The sequence below is a fragment of the Seriola dumerili genome, unplaced genomic scaffold, assembly GCF_002260705.1.
Source record: "Seriola dumerili isolate Sdu_G_001 unplaced genomic scaffold, Sdu_1.0 BDQW01000800.1, whole genome shotgun sequence".
NCBI classification, from domain to species: Eukaryota; Metazoa; Chordata; class Actinopteri; order Carangiformes; family Carangidae; genus Seriola; species Seriola dumerili.
Window position 1 is genome coordinate 706057 of NW_019175055.1, and position 15327 is coordinate 721383.

The window sequence follows — 15327 nt, forward strand, 5'->3', positions numbered from 1 at the left end:
AGAAAGGTTTTGGATATATTTATTAGGAACAAGAGAACCATTCGGCCTAAACATGAAGACAAATTAGTAGATAAAACTGGTCTATTCCTAAACCTAACCCCAACCTTACCCTAATCCTAACCTTAACCCCCCCCTCAGGGCCCTATTGTCCCTGAATGTTTATTAAAGAGCTAATCGTCTAATTTAATGTACAAACCAGCCGATCTCTCTGTGACTGCTGCAGGTTTCTATAGAGTACAGGTGCAATTAACCATTAATTTAATGATTACTTTCATTATCGAGTAACTCAGAGATGATGTTGTTTGATGAACTCATTAACTGTAAACTCACAGAGCTCAAGATGTCGTCCTTTAATTTCTTGTTTTTCAGTCTTTAAGTGTGTGAAACGGAGAAGACGGACGCTGCAGACGTTTGGTATTTTCATATTATAAATTAATGCTGCAGCTGTTGTACATTCATTTTTCATTAATTACTTCATCGAACCGCGGACTGCTCCACTGACAGTTTTTCTTGAAGAGGAAACATGAGAATTTTTGACTTTAGAAGATTTATTCCAACCACCACAAACTGCTGCATCAACACAAACACGAGGGTTTGTAAGACGGACTGAGTGAGGTCGGAGAGAGTCGCTATCTTCTCCCAGCAGACTGAAACATGTTTCTTATTCCTCTTAGTTTCTATGTGGGTTTGTCGACTCTGTATAAAAGCTACACAACTCTTCAACATGACAGTATGTTTACAATAATAATCCTTTTGTTAGATGTTGTTATTGTCATAAGTACACATAAACGTCATTATTCTTCACTTTTTCTGGGACAAAATTATTATTTTTTTTATATTTTTGCATTTTACATTTCCACAAAATGACTTGGCAGAGTAATATTATTATTATTGTTATTGACAAAGATAAGTTAATGATGTTAAAGATGGAGTGTATGAACGAGGTGAAGGTGGAGAAAGTGAAAACAGTTTGAAGGTGGAGAGAGAGACAAAGAAGAAGAAGAAGCTCCACCTCTGGAGTATTTAATATTTGATCGTCTGACCTGCACCACACCGAGGAGCAAAAGAGATGCAGCATCTATTTACTCCCACCACCCTCCCACATGCCCCCCCCCCCAGCCATCAGCCTCCCAACAAAACGCCTCGACAACCACGGACCACAATGCGTTGCCGTGGCGACAGCTTTTGCAGCCTGTCGCCAAGGCACCCCCCATTGGCAACACATTAATGAAAACGACAGAAAGAGGAAGAGGAAGGAAGGAAAGGAAACGGAACGGTGAATGATAAGAGGGTCAGAGGTGGAGAGAAAAGAGAGGAGGAGGAGGAGAATGAGGAGGACAAGGAAGGACGGTGGCTGGACTGAGTGAGAGACAGATCAAAGACAAAGAAAGTTCAGGAAGCAGGGACCCTTTAAATCTTGTCTTCACGCTCTTATTTTGAAAGCTCTTTGTTTACATCTGAATATCATGTCTGAACATAAAAGCTGTGACATGTAAACAATAAAAGTACGATGACACTGTTTCAACAAAGCACTTCTCTGCGTCCTCGGGTTTAATAACCATGATACGATAATGTTTGACATTTGTCACGGCAGAAGAGAAATAATGTAAAATAATGTAACACAGTTCTCGGCTAAACTCATTTCTCTTCCTGCTCTTTCTTACAGTCTCCATCTGCAATAAAAAAAAAGAAAAGATAATATCCCTCTGCTTGTGTTTGGAAATAATAATATGTTGTAATCCTAATGCAAAGCAATGTGAAAGTGTCATAAACATGATGTATTATTTAATATCTCTGCATGTTTAGTAAAGAGGGAAAGAACTCCTCTCCTCACTGCTGCTCTGTATTATCTTATTATCATAATATCATGTGTGCAGATGTATGTAGAGCAAAAAGACGGATACGATGATTCATGGTTTTCCCCAAAACTAAGAAACTAACTACGTTATATATTTTAGTATCCAAGAAATATAAGATGGAAATGATTATGTGTTAGTAAAGAACGGTGATAGAAGGTCTGTATCATGTGATTAAATCCTTAAATCAGTTGTCCAGGAAAGGCAAGTATCCCAGAATCCCTCTCAAACCAAGCACACTGCGCCCCTATGAAGCGAACTGTGTTACGGTGCACACAGGTCAGCTGAGCGGATCAGAAAGCGGCGTAACACAGGTCTCAGCTCTGCAGGTGCGCTTGTGCGTAGGAATACGGTAGTGCAGCGGTTGAGAAAAATGTAGCACCAAAGGAAAGTGCTGATTTGACGGGAGGATGAAGAGATGAAAATCTTCTACATGAAGCTTCATTCAAACAGACGTTGGATTGTTTCACTGGGCGTCTTTTAAAAGTGTCTAGAACAGGTGTTTTCTGCTGGCCCCGCCCCCCGGCAGCTCATCACTCTGCTAGTGTACCGGTCCTCCTGCTGCTCTTAAACTGAATCTACTGCAGGAAACACACTGACTGAACATGACAATACTTTAATATTTATGCTGCATATTATGACTAATAGCCATCAAAGTGTCACAGTGAATTACAATGAGCAGAAACGTTTAACTAACGGAATAAAAATCTAATGTAGGATCGTTTTCTTGTTGACGTCTTTTCATTGTGCTGCGACTCTTTTTAGACTTTGTTGTCTCACTGTTTCTCTGGACAGACAGACGAGGACAAATCAGTCCCTTTGAATGAGAACCGGAAGTTACCATTAAAGAGAAAGATGCTGCAGAAAGTAACATTTCAACTGCACACTGTTCACGTGTGCGAGTCTTTATTCAGTGTTTTTGCTTTAAAAATGTTTTCTTAATCAGACTTATTCATCTACGGGACAGACGGTTATACACTGTCATTTCCTCTGTTTTCTTATCCAAGCAGGAAACTAAGAGACCACAAGACAAGAGACCACAGCCACAATCACAAATTATAAAATCCTGAATCTTCCTTGATACAATCAGAAGACCCGAGACATATTGATCAGCAATTATATCTGGCAGGATACGGTGATCCATCCCCCTCTGTATACCACAGGTGTTCAGACCATCAGCTCCACACATATTAAAGTAGATATTATCAAAAGGTGAAATATACATAAACTGTCAATCAAACAATTAGATCACTGTTTCTCTAACTGTCACTTCACTAAAGAGATCTTCTCTGCCACGCAGTCTATACGTCACACGTTCATATGAGGCCGTTTTACGCTTTAAATCTGTCCACTCATTAAAATTAGACACAGAGGAGGATTTCCAGGGGCGTAAAAATGATTCTACAGCCAGTAACCTCAACGAGGCGAAACCACAGCCTCCTGTGCTCCGACACTTTCATATCATGTGGTAAAAACCCAAATAAACACGACGTGGAAGATTCGTTCAAATTCACAATCTCTTTCCACATAGTGTCCGAGTCCGACCATTTTTTAAATATCAGGGTTATCGTCACAACACCACCATGTACCTGCATTAGTTTACCTCTGTAGCAACTTGTCCCTTGATGACAGTAACTAAGCGTGATTAAAGCTCAACCTGCTTCACCTGCTTCACCTGCTTCGAGCTGCTCTAACATGTTCATTTGTCGTCCCACCTGGTTAAACGAGGGTTAAACTTCCTGCCCCCCCCTCGCCCCCTTTCTCACTTGCAGCCACCTGAGCTGCAGCAACTGTTCACCACAGAGTCACAGAGAGAAACCATATGTGAATGAACACACACACATATGCAAAGCTTCTCCATCAATACTGCAGCGTCTCCATCTGCTGTGTGTGTGTGTGTGTGTGTGTGTGTGTGACAGAGGGCGTCCCTGCAAACCACAACACAGCACCCCCCGATGATGTCCTATAAATAGAGAGCATCACTGCAGTGACGCCTCCCAGCTCAGCTCAGCTCTGCCCTCACTGTAGTTCAGACGAGAAGTGGCTTCTAATGAGAGGATCTGGATTTATTTCTTATTTTGTTTTTAAAGGTAAAAAACTCAGAAAATGAACCAGAAGCAAAAAGATTGTCATGTTTGTTCTTATGTCTCTGCTTGTATTTGTAGATACAGAGAGGAGAGGATTCGACATGATACATGATTCATAATTCAATAAAACAAAGACGCCTCTGACAGAAAAGTCGTTCTGAACTGAATCAAGTTGTTCTTCGTCTTAACGGATCAAAAACTAAATTTGTTTGACAGGAACATTTTAATACAGTTCATCAGTGCATTAGAGATGTTGTTCTACAGGATTCTGAGGTGATGACAAACGTGAACCGCCCCGTCACAAATTCAAAGGAGGGTGTTTGATGGGAACCGGATCTATAAAATTTAATTAAAATAAAATAAGATAAAATAATGAAATAAATTAAAATAAAATAAAATAAAATAATAAAATAAAATACACACACACACACACACACACACACACACACACACACACAAAACTCCATATGGTTAATGGCTTCTTCATGAACACGCTTCACATCTTTAATTAGTCTGGATTTCTTGTCACATGTGGTTTTCTCACCTCAGACACACACAAGTCAGCAGAGATGGCAAGTAGAATATCATAGGATTACAGTATCACACTGTATGAGTGTTTGTGTGTGTGTGTGTGTGTGTGTGTGTGTGTGTGTGTGTGTGTGTGTGTGTGTGTGTGTGAGTGAGAGAAAGAGAGTGAAGTGGAGCGTGTAAGACAGGTTGACTGGGTTGTCCAGTAATTGGCAACGTGAACTGCATCAATTATGTCAAAGTGTGTGTGTGTGTTGTGTGTGTTTGTGTGTGTGTGTGTGTGTTTTGTATGTGTGTGTTTGTCACACATCACATAAATGATAGCTGCAAATATCACGTTCAAATAACAACAAGATTATTTCTTATAATAATTCTGTGATGATTAAACAGACTGTGTGTGGCAGCTCAGTGCAGCTTTAATTCAAAGCATTTTAAAAAATATGAAAAAATAATTATAATTGTATCCTGGCTTTTGTACATTAGCTGCACATCCCACATCCATAAGAGAACAGTAAGTGATATTAAACCCTCGGCGCCTTAAATAATAACCGGCTGTTTGAAGTGAGTGACGGCAGAACAAAGGCCGGCTCTGCTGGACACGTCGGGGCTCTGCTGACCTTTAGGTGTGTCTGTCACTTCAAACACCGGCACCACACACATGCAGAGAGGTGACGTGGGTAATTGCTGAAAATAAATCCTTTTGAGACATCAATGTGTATTTTAATGGCTCATGGTTTTCAGTTATTACTGATTTTTTAATAAATTTTTAAAGGAAAAGTTTGACATTTTGGTAAAATATGCTCATTCGCTTTCTTGCTGGGAGAGGTTCGATGGCACGCTCAGTCAACATGAAGCTACAGACAGCAGCTGGGTTAGCTTAGCTTAGCATTAAGTCTATAGAAACAGGGGAAAGCAGCTAGCCAATATCAGTATCACATCTCCAGGGAGACTCCAGGAAGTAACCGACTCCCGTCTGATTCCCAAATGTTTTCCTTTGATATTCATAGTAAACACTGGGAATTCAATTAGTTTAATATAAAATTAAAAAAACTTCATTATAAAACCACTGAGTCAGATCTGAAGGTAAATGTTCTGCTGTATTTTGAGTTGACTTACATTCAACCTAATATCTCTGTGTGGAGTCCTGAGTCCCGCTGTAATCCATTTGTTGATGTTATTGAAGTTAATTGTTCTATCTATCTATCTATCTATCTATATATCTATCTATCTAACCTCATTAACATATTCATGGAAATTACCCTCTTTGAAGGCCGATCTTTCGTGGCCCAACATATCCCAGGATTCATTGCGCGCCAGTAATGAAAGCAAACAACAGTGACAGTGAGTCTGAGGATCACACAGTTAAATGTCAGTCTTGTGTTTCAACTGTTAAAACCACGAGACTTTAAAACCTGTGAAAGTTTCTGTGAAAAACAAAAAAGTTACGTGTTGTCAAGGTTGCTAGGAGACGGGAGCCACGCTTTGCGACCCAACGGTAAGGGCAGGAAAAGCTGGGATCTGCGTTGTCACGGTAACGATAACAAACGTGCGTTTAAGAACGTGGAACAGTCACAGGGTAATTTGGTTATGTTTAGAGAAACATCGTTAAAAGTGAAAAATTTGCATAATGAATCTGCCCTGACTCACATGCTGTCACACCAGCTGAGACACATCTTTCCAAAGAGAGTGTCATCGATTCCCCGTGTTGGTCGACAAGACATTAAACGCACCGCTCATCCCTCAGCCTTGACTGTTTATTCCCTCCGTCTTTGCTCCCTCCCTGTAATCCTTCGCCATCAGCCTCTCTGACAGGAAATCAAACCGGATGTGACATGCTAACTGGAGCCTTCACCTCGCTCTCTGAGGAAAGGGAGACGTTGTGACCTCGGCTCGTCCCCAGTAATGAGTCAGCCCGTGGGAAGAGGCGTGTTTTATATTGACTGCAATCATCTTAAAGTCATGTCTTCTTCTTCTTCTTCTTCTTCTTCTCTTGGTTCTTTGACTTTTTGCCCTGTGTTTGGTCGTTACCCAGTTCAGCGACAACATCACTGGTTCCCTGTCAAATACTGACACGAGTTCAAGGTTCTTTTATTAGTTTTTAAGGCCTCCCAGGGTCGAGTACATCTCAGATCCCCTCAGATCCTCAGACCAGCTGCTCCTCGATGTCCCTCTGGGCGAGGCTATGGGGAAAAGGATGATTGGGCTTTCATGGTAAGGGCCCAAAAACTTTGGAAGAGTTTTCCTCTTTTAATGAAGTGCTCCACTTTTTTAAGACTAAACTTAAAACCCATGTTTTCTTTGGCCTTTGAGGTTTTATCTTTCACTTTCATCCTGTGTTTTTATTTCTCAGTGTTTCCTGTCCGTCTGACTTCACATTTTAGCTGTTGTTATGTTCTGTATATATGTTGTTAATTATTGTGCAGCACGACTCTGCTTGTTTTAAATAGGATTTATAAATAAACCTTTTTCTTTATGTCCCTCCTCCTCTAACTTTCCTCCCACCAGCTCCTGCTCTGATTGGCTGTTGAAGATTTGAATTTTCAAACAGGGATCAACCGCTTTTTTCTTTCCCCTGTCAACATATGCATTTTATTACACACACACACACACACACACACACACACACACACACACACACACACCATTATTATTATCATTGTCTTACTTTTTAGTCCTGACTTGCCTCCACTCCTACCAGCCTTCAGACACAGTAACTAATGGTTACTGCACTAAATGTTTGACGTGGCGTTGATAATGACATCACCAACCGGAGTAAAACACATGTTCTGCACATGGAACAATTTGACCTGGTTCGACCCTGCTGCTGTGGCTCATGCAGACACACAAACGGACGCTGCCATGTGTTCATATATTAGCTCCATGAGCTTAATGCGCTTTTATCAGGCCCGTTAATCGACCCGCTGCCCGGCTGAAGTTATTGCGTGGGAGCGGGAGACACTTAGAAGAGACAACATCCCCAATCACAGATAAACAACTCAAATGAACGAGAAGATCATCATGTGGTGCTGTTGTGTTTTTATTGTGTGGCTGTTAATGTCTGCACAGCAGATTTCTCCCACAGGACGCTGAAGTTTAGAGCTGCATAAATTACAAGAAGAAGAGGAGGAGAGAGGAGAAATGGAAGGAGAGGAGAGGGAAGCCAAGCAGGACTGGGAGCAAACAGCAATTTCTTGATTTATTTATTTTAATGTTTTCAGTTCCAAACACGCAAACGTCAATTTATGAAAGAAAAACAAGGAACAAGTAATTTTGTCCCTCTCATAACACCCCTAGGAGCATTTCCTGAAGTGTACTGGACCCTTGTTGTCATGGTTACGACAATAAACTTGCTAAGTGTACCAGGGCCTTTGGCGTCGTGGTTACACTAATAAACACGCGGTTAAGCTAATGGTACGCTCACAGATTGGTTAAGTTTGAAAAAACGAAAACTAACCACCATCCTTCTGATGTGGACTCTCTTTGTATGACGTCACATGACTTCCTCCTTTGCTCCTCTCACAACTACGACGGCTACTAGAGGTCACCTGACAACAACGTCACATGCAACTGATGTTCAGAGCAAAATAACAACCCCTCATGAAAAAAAAAACAACAATCAGATAACCGTCATCAGACTCTGATTCTTATATCATAGAGCTCCTGAAAATCCAGTGTTTAACAGAGTTAGCATTAGCACCACAGCTAACACTGTGTCAGCCACTGCCAGTTACAAGCTAACAAACAACATAAACAAATAAAAGATGCTAACCAAGATATCCGTTGTGAAAAGCGCTAACTGTTCTGAAAAGATAATAACTGCGCTAACTGTTCTAAAAAACGATGCTAACTATGCTAACCATTCTAAAAAACGATGCTAACTGCGCTAACCCTTCTGATATCTCTGCTAGTCTCTGATTCTGGTCTCAACAGACTCCTGTTCTGAGTCTGTCCTATGTTGTTTTAACTTTGGGAGATACAGGTATGTTTGAGCAGGATCACGCTGTTTACAATAATGAGGTTGAGAAAGAAACCAGGATTTTTTTTTTCTCTCCCTTTAAATGAACCAAAAACACACATTCAATCTTGCAGCAGTGACAACAGCAGAACCCTCCGTTCACTTGTTATATTTAAAGGCCGGTGTGTCTCTCTCTGTCTCTGCTGCCATAAATTACTGTGGTGAAGCCTCTGGCAGAGATTCAGACCAGAAACCAGGATACACATACACACACACACACATACACACACACACACACACACACACACACACACGCTAGACCACTTCGTTCTGCTCCACTGCTCCGATCAAATCAGTGCTGGGACCAACGAGAGGGTAGCCATTAATTTTTGACCTCAGTTTGACAGAGTAGCACAAAGTTGCTTTACCAAACCCTCAGAGAACTGAGGAGGGAATCACCGGCGTGCTCCCAGCACACACAGATAACACAGAGAGGCACATTACCATAAAATGCTCGTAAATCCCGACCCCCAGCTCCTGGACTGAACAGTCGATTTAACAGGCAGCCAACTGTCATTCTGACACGCTGCTCTGTTCAATACACCATACAAGTATGTGAAAGGTGAATTTTGGGATTCATCTTGGCAGCGTCTGACTCCGCCCCTAACTCCCTCTCATCTAATCCAAATATGAGACAAAGGCTGGGGTGTGTGTGGAGCTGAGACTTTGTGTCAAGCATACGCTCACCCACCTGTCACTCCAACAGGCCACGCCCCCAATTCTGCATAACTTTAGTCCTTAATAAAATGTAAACAGGTGAGTTATATAAACAGGTGTCACAAGGGGGGAAATTAGCTCTAGAGACCAAAACAGTTTTTGTACCAGGCTGTAAACATGTTTATTTCTGCTGTAAAGTTGGACATTTTAACATGGGAGTCTATGGGGACTGACTCACTGTTGGAGCCAGACTCTAGTGGCCATTAGAGGAACTGCAGCTTCTGGTTCTTCACTGTTGATGCTTGCTCTCCTTTTTTTCTTTGTCTTTCAATTTCCAAAAACATATCATAATGATTTTTATTTGATTTATATGCAGCTATTAAGCAGCTGAAAATCCGCATAGAAACAGTAGATACCTCCGACAGGAAGTGGCTGTTTAATAGTAGAGTTTTTTTTCTATTTATGATCACATATGGTTGAAGTCCAGGCTCACTCGTTGCAGCCGTGGGCGATGTTTGTGCTAATTATGAGACAGCCTATTTGAAGGAACATCCGGGGCCTATTTTGGAAGCACTAGACCATCAGGACGTTCATCAGCAGATAATTAATAACTGGGTGACTCATCAATTTTTTGTGTCTGTTTTTATGGGAAACACGTTATTAGCAGCGTGTTCACACCGCTGCCTCCTCGTCCTCTCGTACAATAACAGTGAGCTCCTCTGCAGCAGACTGAGCATGTGCAGGTTAATGATCTGTAACACTGTGGATATTGACCGTTTAACCAGTGATGCTCTGGCCTTGTGCACTGCAGCGCTGATATAATTCCCTCCATTATGTGTCCTAACAGCTCACCCTGATGACACTGCACTGAGCGCACAGAACATTTCAGTGAGCGGTTGAATCCAGGTGTCCGTGAAGGGCAGGTGTGCTGTCCTGTAGCTGGAGAGGACAAATCCTCAGTGGCCTGACTCTGACGACAGGACACTTTCAAAGGACTCTTTGTACTTTTAAAGCTGCTGCAGGGAAACTGTATGTCTTTGAGAGTGTGTGTGTGTGTGTGTGTGTGTGTGTGTGTGTGTGTATGTGTGTGCTGTTTGAAATGTTTTTGAAGTCCAGGCCACAAATCTTATGAGATGATGTCAGTAAAGTGCATTCAGTGATCTCCTGTTTGCCGAGCTGATCTCCTCTATAACGCTTTATTCTCCACTTAAAAAGAGGCCGACTGTTGGTGTGACACTGGAACAGATTCCTCTATTTGATTTCAAATAAACCAGTTTTCCAATATTTTAGACCATTAACTACAAACTATTTATATTTGTCCTTTTTACATTTGTGTATTATTTCACACAGCTACAGTTAATTTCAGTACAGTGAATAAAATCACACTGCACATTTGAAAAACAGTGGACCAATGAGAGATAGCATTAGCACAAACGCTAACACTATGTCAGCCACTGCCAGTTATAAGCTAACAAACAACATGAACAAATAAAAGATGCTAACTACGCTAACCGTTCTGAAGAGATGTTAACAACACTAACCATTCTGAAAAGGTGCTAACTTCACTAATCGTTCTCAAAGGATGCTAACTGCGCTAACAGTTCCTAAAATATGCAAATTTTGCTAACTGCCCTGCAAAGATGCTAACGGTTCTGACCCGTCTGCTAGTCTCTGGTTCTGGTCTCCACAGACTCCTCCTCTGAGTCTGGGTCTGACTGAGGCTCAAACATGTGGCTGAGTCTCTCTGATGTTTCCTCCTCTCACCATCTTGATGCTCTCTGCTCTTTCACCTGTCCACCTGGAGCCAGCAGGTGGTGGGCGGGGCTCAAGGCCTGATCCAGATTTCTCAACCAGGAAGTGAGAGGAGATAAAAACCATGTTAAACTAAATATGAATCACAGCAGAGGATTTTTACAGAGTTAAAACACGTCTGGAGAGGAAGTTTAAAACATGCAGCAGTGCTTGTTGTGGTGAAGTAGTTTAGTGTCTCGCTCAAACAGACACTTTAAGGACATTTTCTGACCCCGACTAGAACTGAACTGTTTCAGTTTTGAGCCTCTTGAATTAATTGAGAAGTTAAAACTAATGTGGTGAATCCATTTATAGAAAGCAAAACCCATCTGTTGTTTAGAGAACTCTTATTATATTTTATACCATATTTTATTATATAATCCACATTCAGAAGTGGCAGGTGAGATAAAAGCCGAATGTGTGTCCACTAATTTACATCTGCTTTGTCCTTGAGCAAGAATCCAAACCACCAACGTTCACGTTATTAATTACTCTGAATGAGATCAGCTCAGTCCTTAAATTATAAAACGTCACAGAGCCTCTTAACCTGTTAACAGATTCCTCCATCAGCCTCGACCTACAGCGGCGTCGTGGTCTCCTGATGAGACTGTGGTCTCTATAAAGGTCCACTGGTGTCCTCTGCCATCAGACAGAAGGACAGAGATAAATCTCTCTTACTGCAGGATCACTGTCCTCTCACTCCTCTCTCTTCCTCCTCTTATTCCATCTCATATGTTCCCATCACCATATTTCTACCTTTCATTTTCTTCTCCACCAGTTTATCTACACACACCGATTCAACCTTCATCTCACCCCACTCTCTCTCTCTCTCTCTGTACCTGTGCTCTTCATGCTCGCTCTATCTCACTTTCTTCACGTCTTAATTTTATTTCTTCTCTCTCTCATTTTGTTTCAATCCAGAATTAAAATATTGATATGAGGAGAAAGAAATTAAAGCTGCCAAAGAATTAAATCTCAACTGATTCATAATGATAGATATTAATGGGAAGGAATTAAGTAGGTAGTAAGTTAAGCACATTTTCTTCCTTCTTTCCAGTTTAAAAGATCCTGTCCAATCAAATCCAACTTGGTTGCTCCTGAAAACTAAAATGCAATGTGGAAAAAAATCTTCTTGCTGATACCTTTTAACAGCAATGTCTCAGAGTTAATACTGTCATATTTTAACATTTTAATGGTTGAAGATACAATTTGAAACAGCTGTTAAAGCCTGACCTCAATTTTAATCCAATAAAAAACCCCACATTTCCAGCGTGACCAGTGTCAGTGCATAACTAACAGTACATTAGCAATGCAGCTCATTGTTACATAACACATCTTTACACTGACATTTAACAAAACTAAGAGATATACTGATACTGTTGATGGTAAAGTTAGAGTTACCACGACCTCACACATTTATAGGTGTACCCCACATCCTCCCCCCAGACAAAATTAGACTAAATGACACTAAATTTAAATTCATAAAAATGGTCCCTCCTCATCTGTTTAATCAAATTACACACATTTACGCTAATTTATGATCTCCTTTTGATAACTAATGTAATAACTTGTAAGATTTTTCCCTTCCATGCACTGAGGTTCCATCCACAGTGCTACGCGGCAGTAAAACGCATCTCTATTCCTACGTTTTCGCCTCCCGTCCACACGACTCCAGAGTTTTATAGAACTGAAAACAGAGAGTTTTGGAAACGCTGCTGGACCCGTTTTATTGTGAAAACTCTGGGGTTGTAAACGATGAGGTCACAGCCACGGCCTCTCCTGATTGGCTCTCATCAGCCTGGACTACCAGTGGAGAATACAACATGATAATGAATGACAGTGTTACTGACCTTGTTGTCTTTGCTAGCAGCTGTTGTTTTAATGCTACAACTGTCTTTGCTGTTCCTCCTCCAGAGGATTTACTGCAGAGGAGACAATCTACTTCCTGTTTACACCGGCTCACACATGCTCAGTGTACACGATTTGTCAGTATGTGTTTTCAGGTGTGATATTCTGGATTTTTTCGTTTGAAAACGCCATTTTAAAATGAAAACGTAGTCGTGTGGACGTTGTCTGAGCCCCCCCCCCCAGGTGAGGCCCACCTCCCACTTTGAAAACCTCTGCCCTACATCAAGCTGAATTTATTTCATTCTGATAAGAAACATCTGATAAGAAACCACATGAGGGAATGACGACAAATAAGAGCCGGACCCAGCTGAAAGCTCCTGACAGGGAGAGCGTCATCCACACCAGACTGCAGCCATTCAGCTGGAGAGGAGAGGGGACAGAAATAACACTTCCAGGAATTAAATCCCAGGTCTGCACTGCACATTTCAGTAAAACACATTCTCTGTCATATCTAACTGAATCCCTCCTGCTCTGTCTGCTGGGTCAGGTCAGTAAAAATCAGAGTCGTTTCTTCCTTCTCTTTGTTCACCTCTTGTTCCTCTCCTCCACATTTGTTCACACAGCAGCCCTTGAAGCCACTTTTCTCTTTAGGCGGTCACACAATCAGTCCCTCCCTCCGCCACCATCACTTAATAATCCCTCTCCTTTTATCTATTCCAGTCAGTGTGTGATCACATTAGAGCTTCTCTCCTCTCGGCTCAGTCGAGCTCCACAGCTCCATTCTGGCCCATTACCCATCCAGCCAGTGTTTCTGCTCCGGATGACTGGGTGAGGCTCACCGCCGCGCTACAAGTCAATCATCACGACCTCTGACAGCAACACCAGGAAGCTTCACTTAGGAAACAATAACATTCACTTTATATGTTGAAAGTTAATTTAATATAAAGTAAGACAATGATTACACACACACAAACACACACACACACAAACAGGATCAGATTTAAACCTCCAAACGGAAACGACTGTCGCTGCTGCTCAGCGTCTTTTACATAACCTGACCATCGGAGTGATCAGAGAGAGACAGAGAGAGAGAGACAGAGCCTGTCCTATCCCAGTTACATCATTCACCAGTTAGCAGACACAGATTAGATGTATAGATAGAGCTGATGTACAGAGAGCAGACACACAGAGGAGGAACAGTAAGAAGAGCTGTTCCAACTCAGGTACGAGTGGTTCAGGCTGCGTTCAGGTTCAACACTTGACACCCTGTGATCGAGTGTCTCTGTGGATATGAACAAACCTCTTAACACAGTATTACAGTCACAGTAAACAGCATATCCTTCAGTATGTGACGGAGCATGAGCAGGTCCTGAAGAACCAGAAGCTGCAGTTCCTCTAATGGCCACTAGAGTCTGGCTCCAACAGTGAGTCAGTCCCCATAGACTCCCATGTTAAAATGTCCAACTTTACAGCAGAAATAAACATGTTTACAGCCTGGTACAAAAACTGTTTTGGTCTCTAGAGCTAATTTCCTCCTTCATGACACCTGTTTATATAACTCACCTGTTTACATTTTATTAAGGACTAAAGTTATGGAGGATTGAGGGTGTGGCCTCCTTGAGTGACAGGTGGGTGAGAGTATGCTTGCCACAAATCAACATGCACTGAAGTCTCAGCTCCACAAACGCCCTTCCTCTTTGACCATTTATGGATTAGCTGGGAGTTAGGGGCGGAGTCAGACACTCCCGAGACGGTGACGGCGAGGCAGCTTACTCTGAGCTTCAGAAACCTGAGGGTGACGTCACAGAGACAACATTCATCTTTATTTACAGTCTGTGCTTCTAATAGTTAGGGGGATATTTTTATATTCTTATAGTAAAAATATAGAAAGTTATATAATATTATGGTTATTCAAGGTCAAAATGTTGCCTAGTTAAAAAGATCATTGTCACGTTTTTTATTTTTGCTGTAATTAAAATGAATCTAAAAATAAATGCAATAAAGTGTAAAAGCAGATGTTTCCACACAATATGGCAAGAATTCTTAATGTTTAATCTAAATCAGATTTTGAGGTCAACTGATTTCTCTGGTTGTGGCTTTTCTGTGTGTCGACCATGAGGAAGGTTTTGTGTGTGTGTGTGTGTGTGTGTGTGTGTGTGTGTGTGTGTGTGTGTGTGTGTGTGTGTGGGCAGAAATTTCGAAACATGGGAGAATTTGCTGTAAGAAAAAGGGAGGAGATGACTTGTGCCACAAAATGATTGTGAAACGATTGTGAAGGTGAAGCTGCCAAACGCTCGCAGCAAGATCAGGCACATTTCTCCAGAGCTGAGGAAGAGGAGCGGCAGGGAGGAAGGTGGAGATGGGAAAAAGAAGAGAGCAGAAAGAAAAGATGAAGAGAGAGTGAAAGAGAGAGAGAGAGAGTGAAAGAGAGAGAGAGAGAGAGAGAGAGAGAGAGAGAGAGAGAGAGAGAGAGGACAGACAGAGAGGAGGGACGAACAAACCGTCCTGTCAAAACACGACTGAGCGCTGATCTGTCCTAATGAGC

The 15327-nt window shown here is 41.7% G+C and overlaps 1 protein-coding gene across 1 annotated transcript in view; it reads right to left on the bottom strand.

Annotated features, from left to right (window-relative positions):
- LOC111237011 (protein SOGA1-like) overlaps positions 1 to 15327 on the bottom strand; it is an 88437-nt gene that overhangs the window by 41138 nt on the left and 31972 nt on the right. The gene's annotated exons all lie outside the window — the stretch shown is intronic.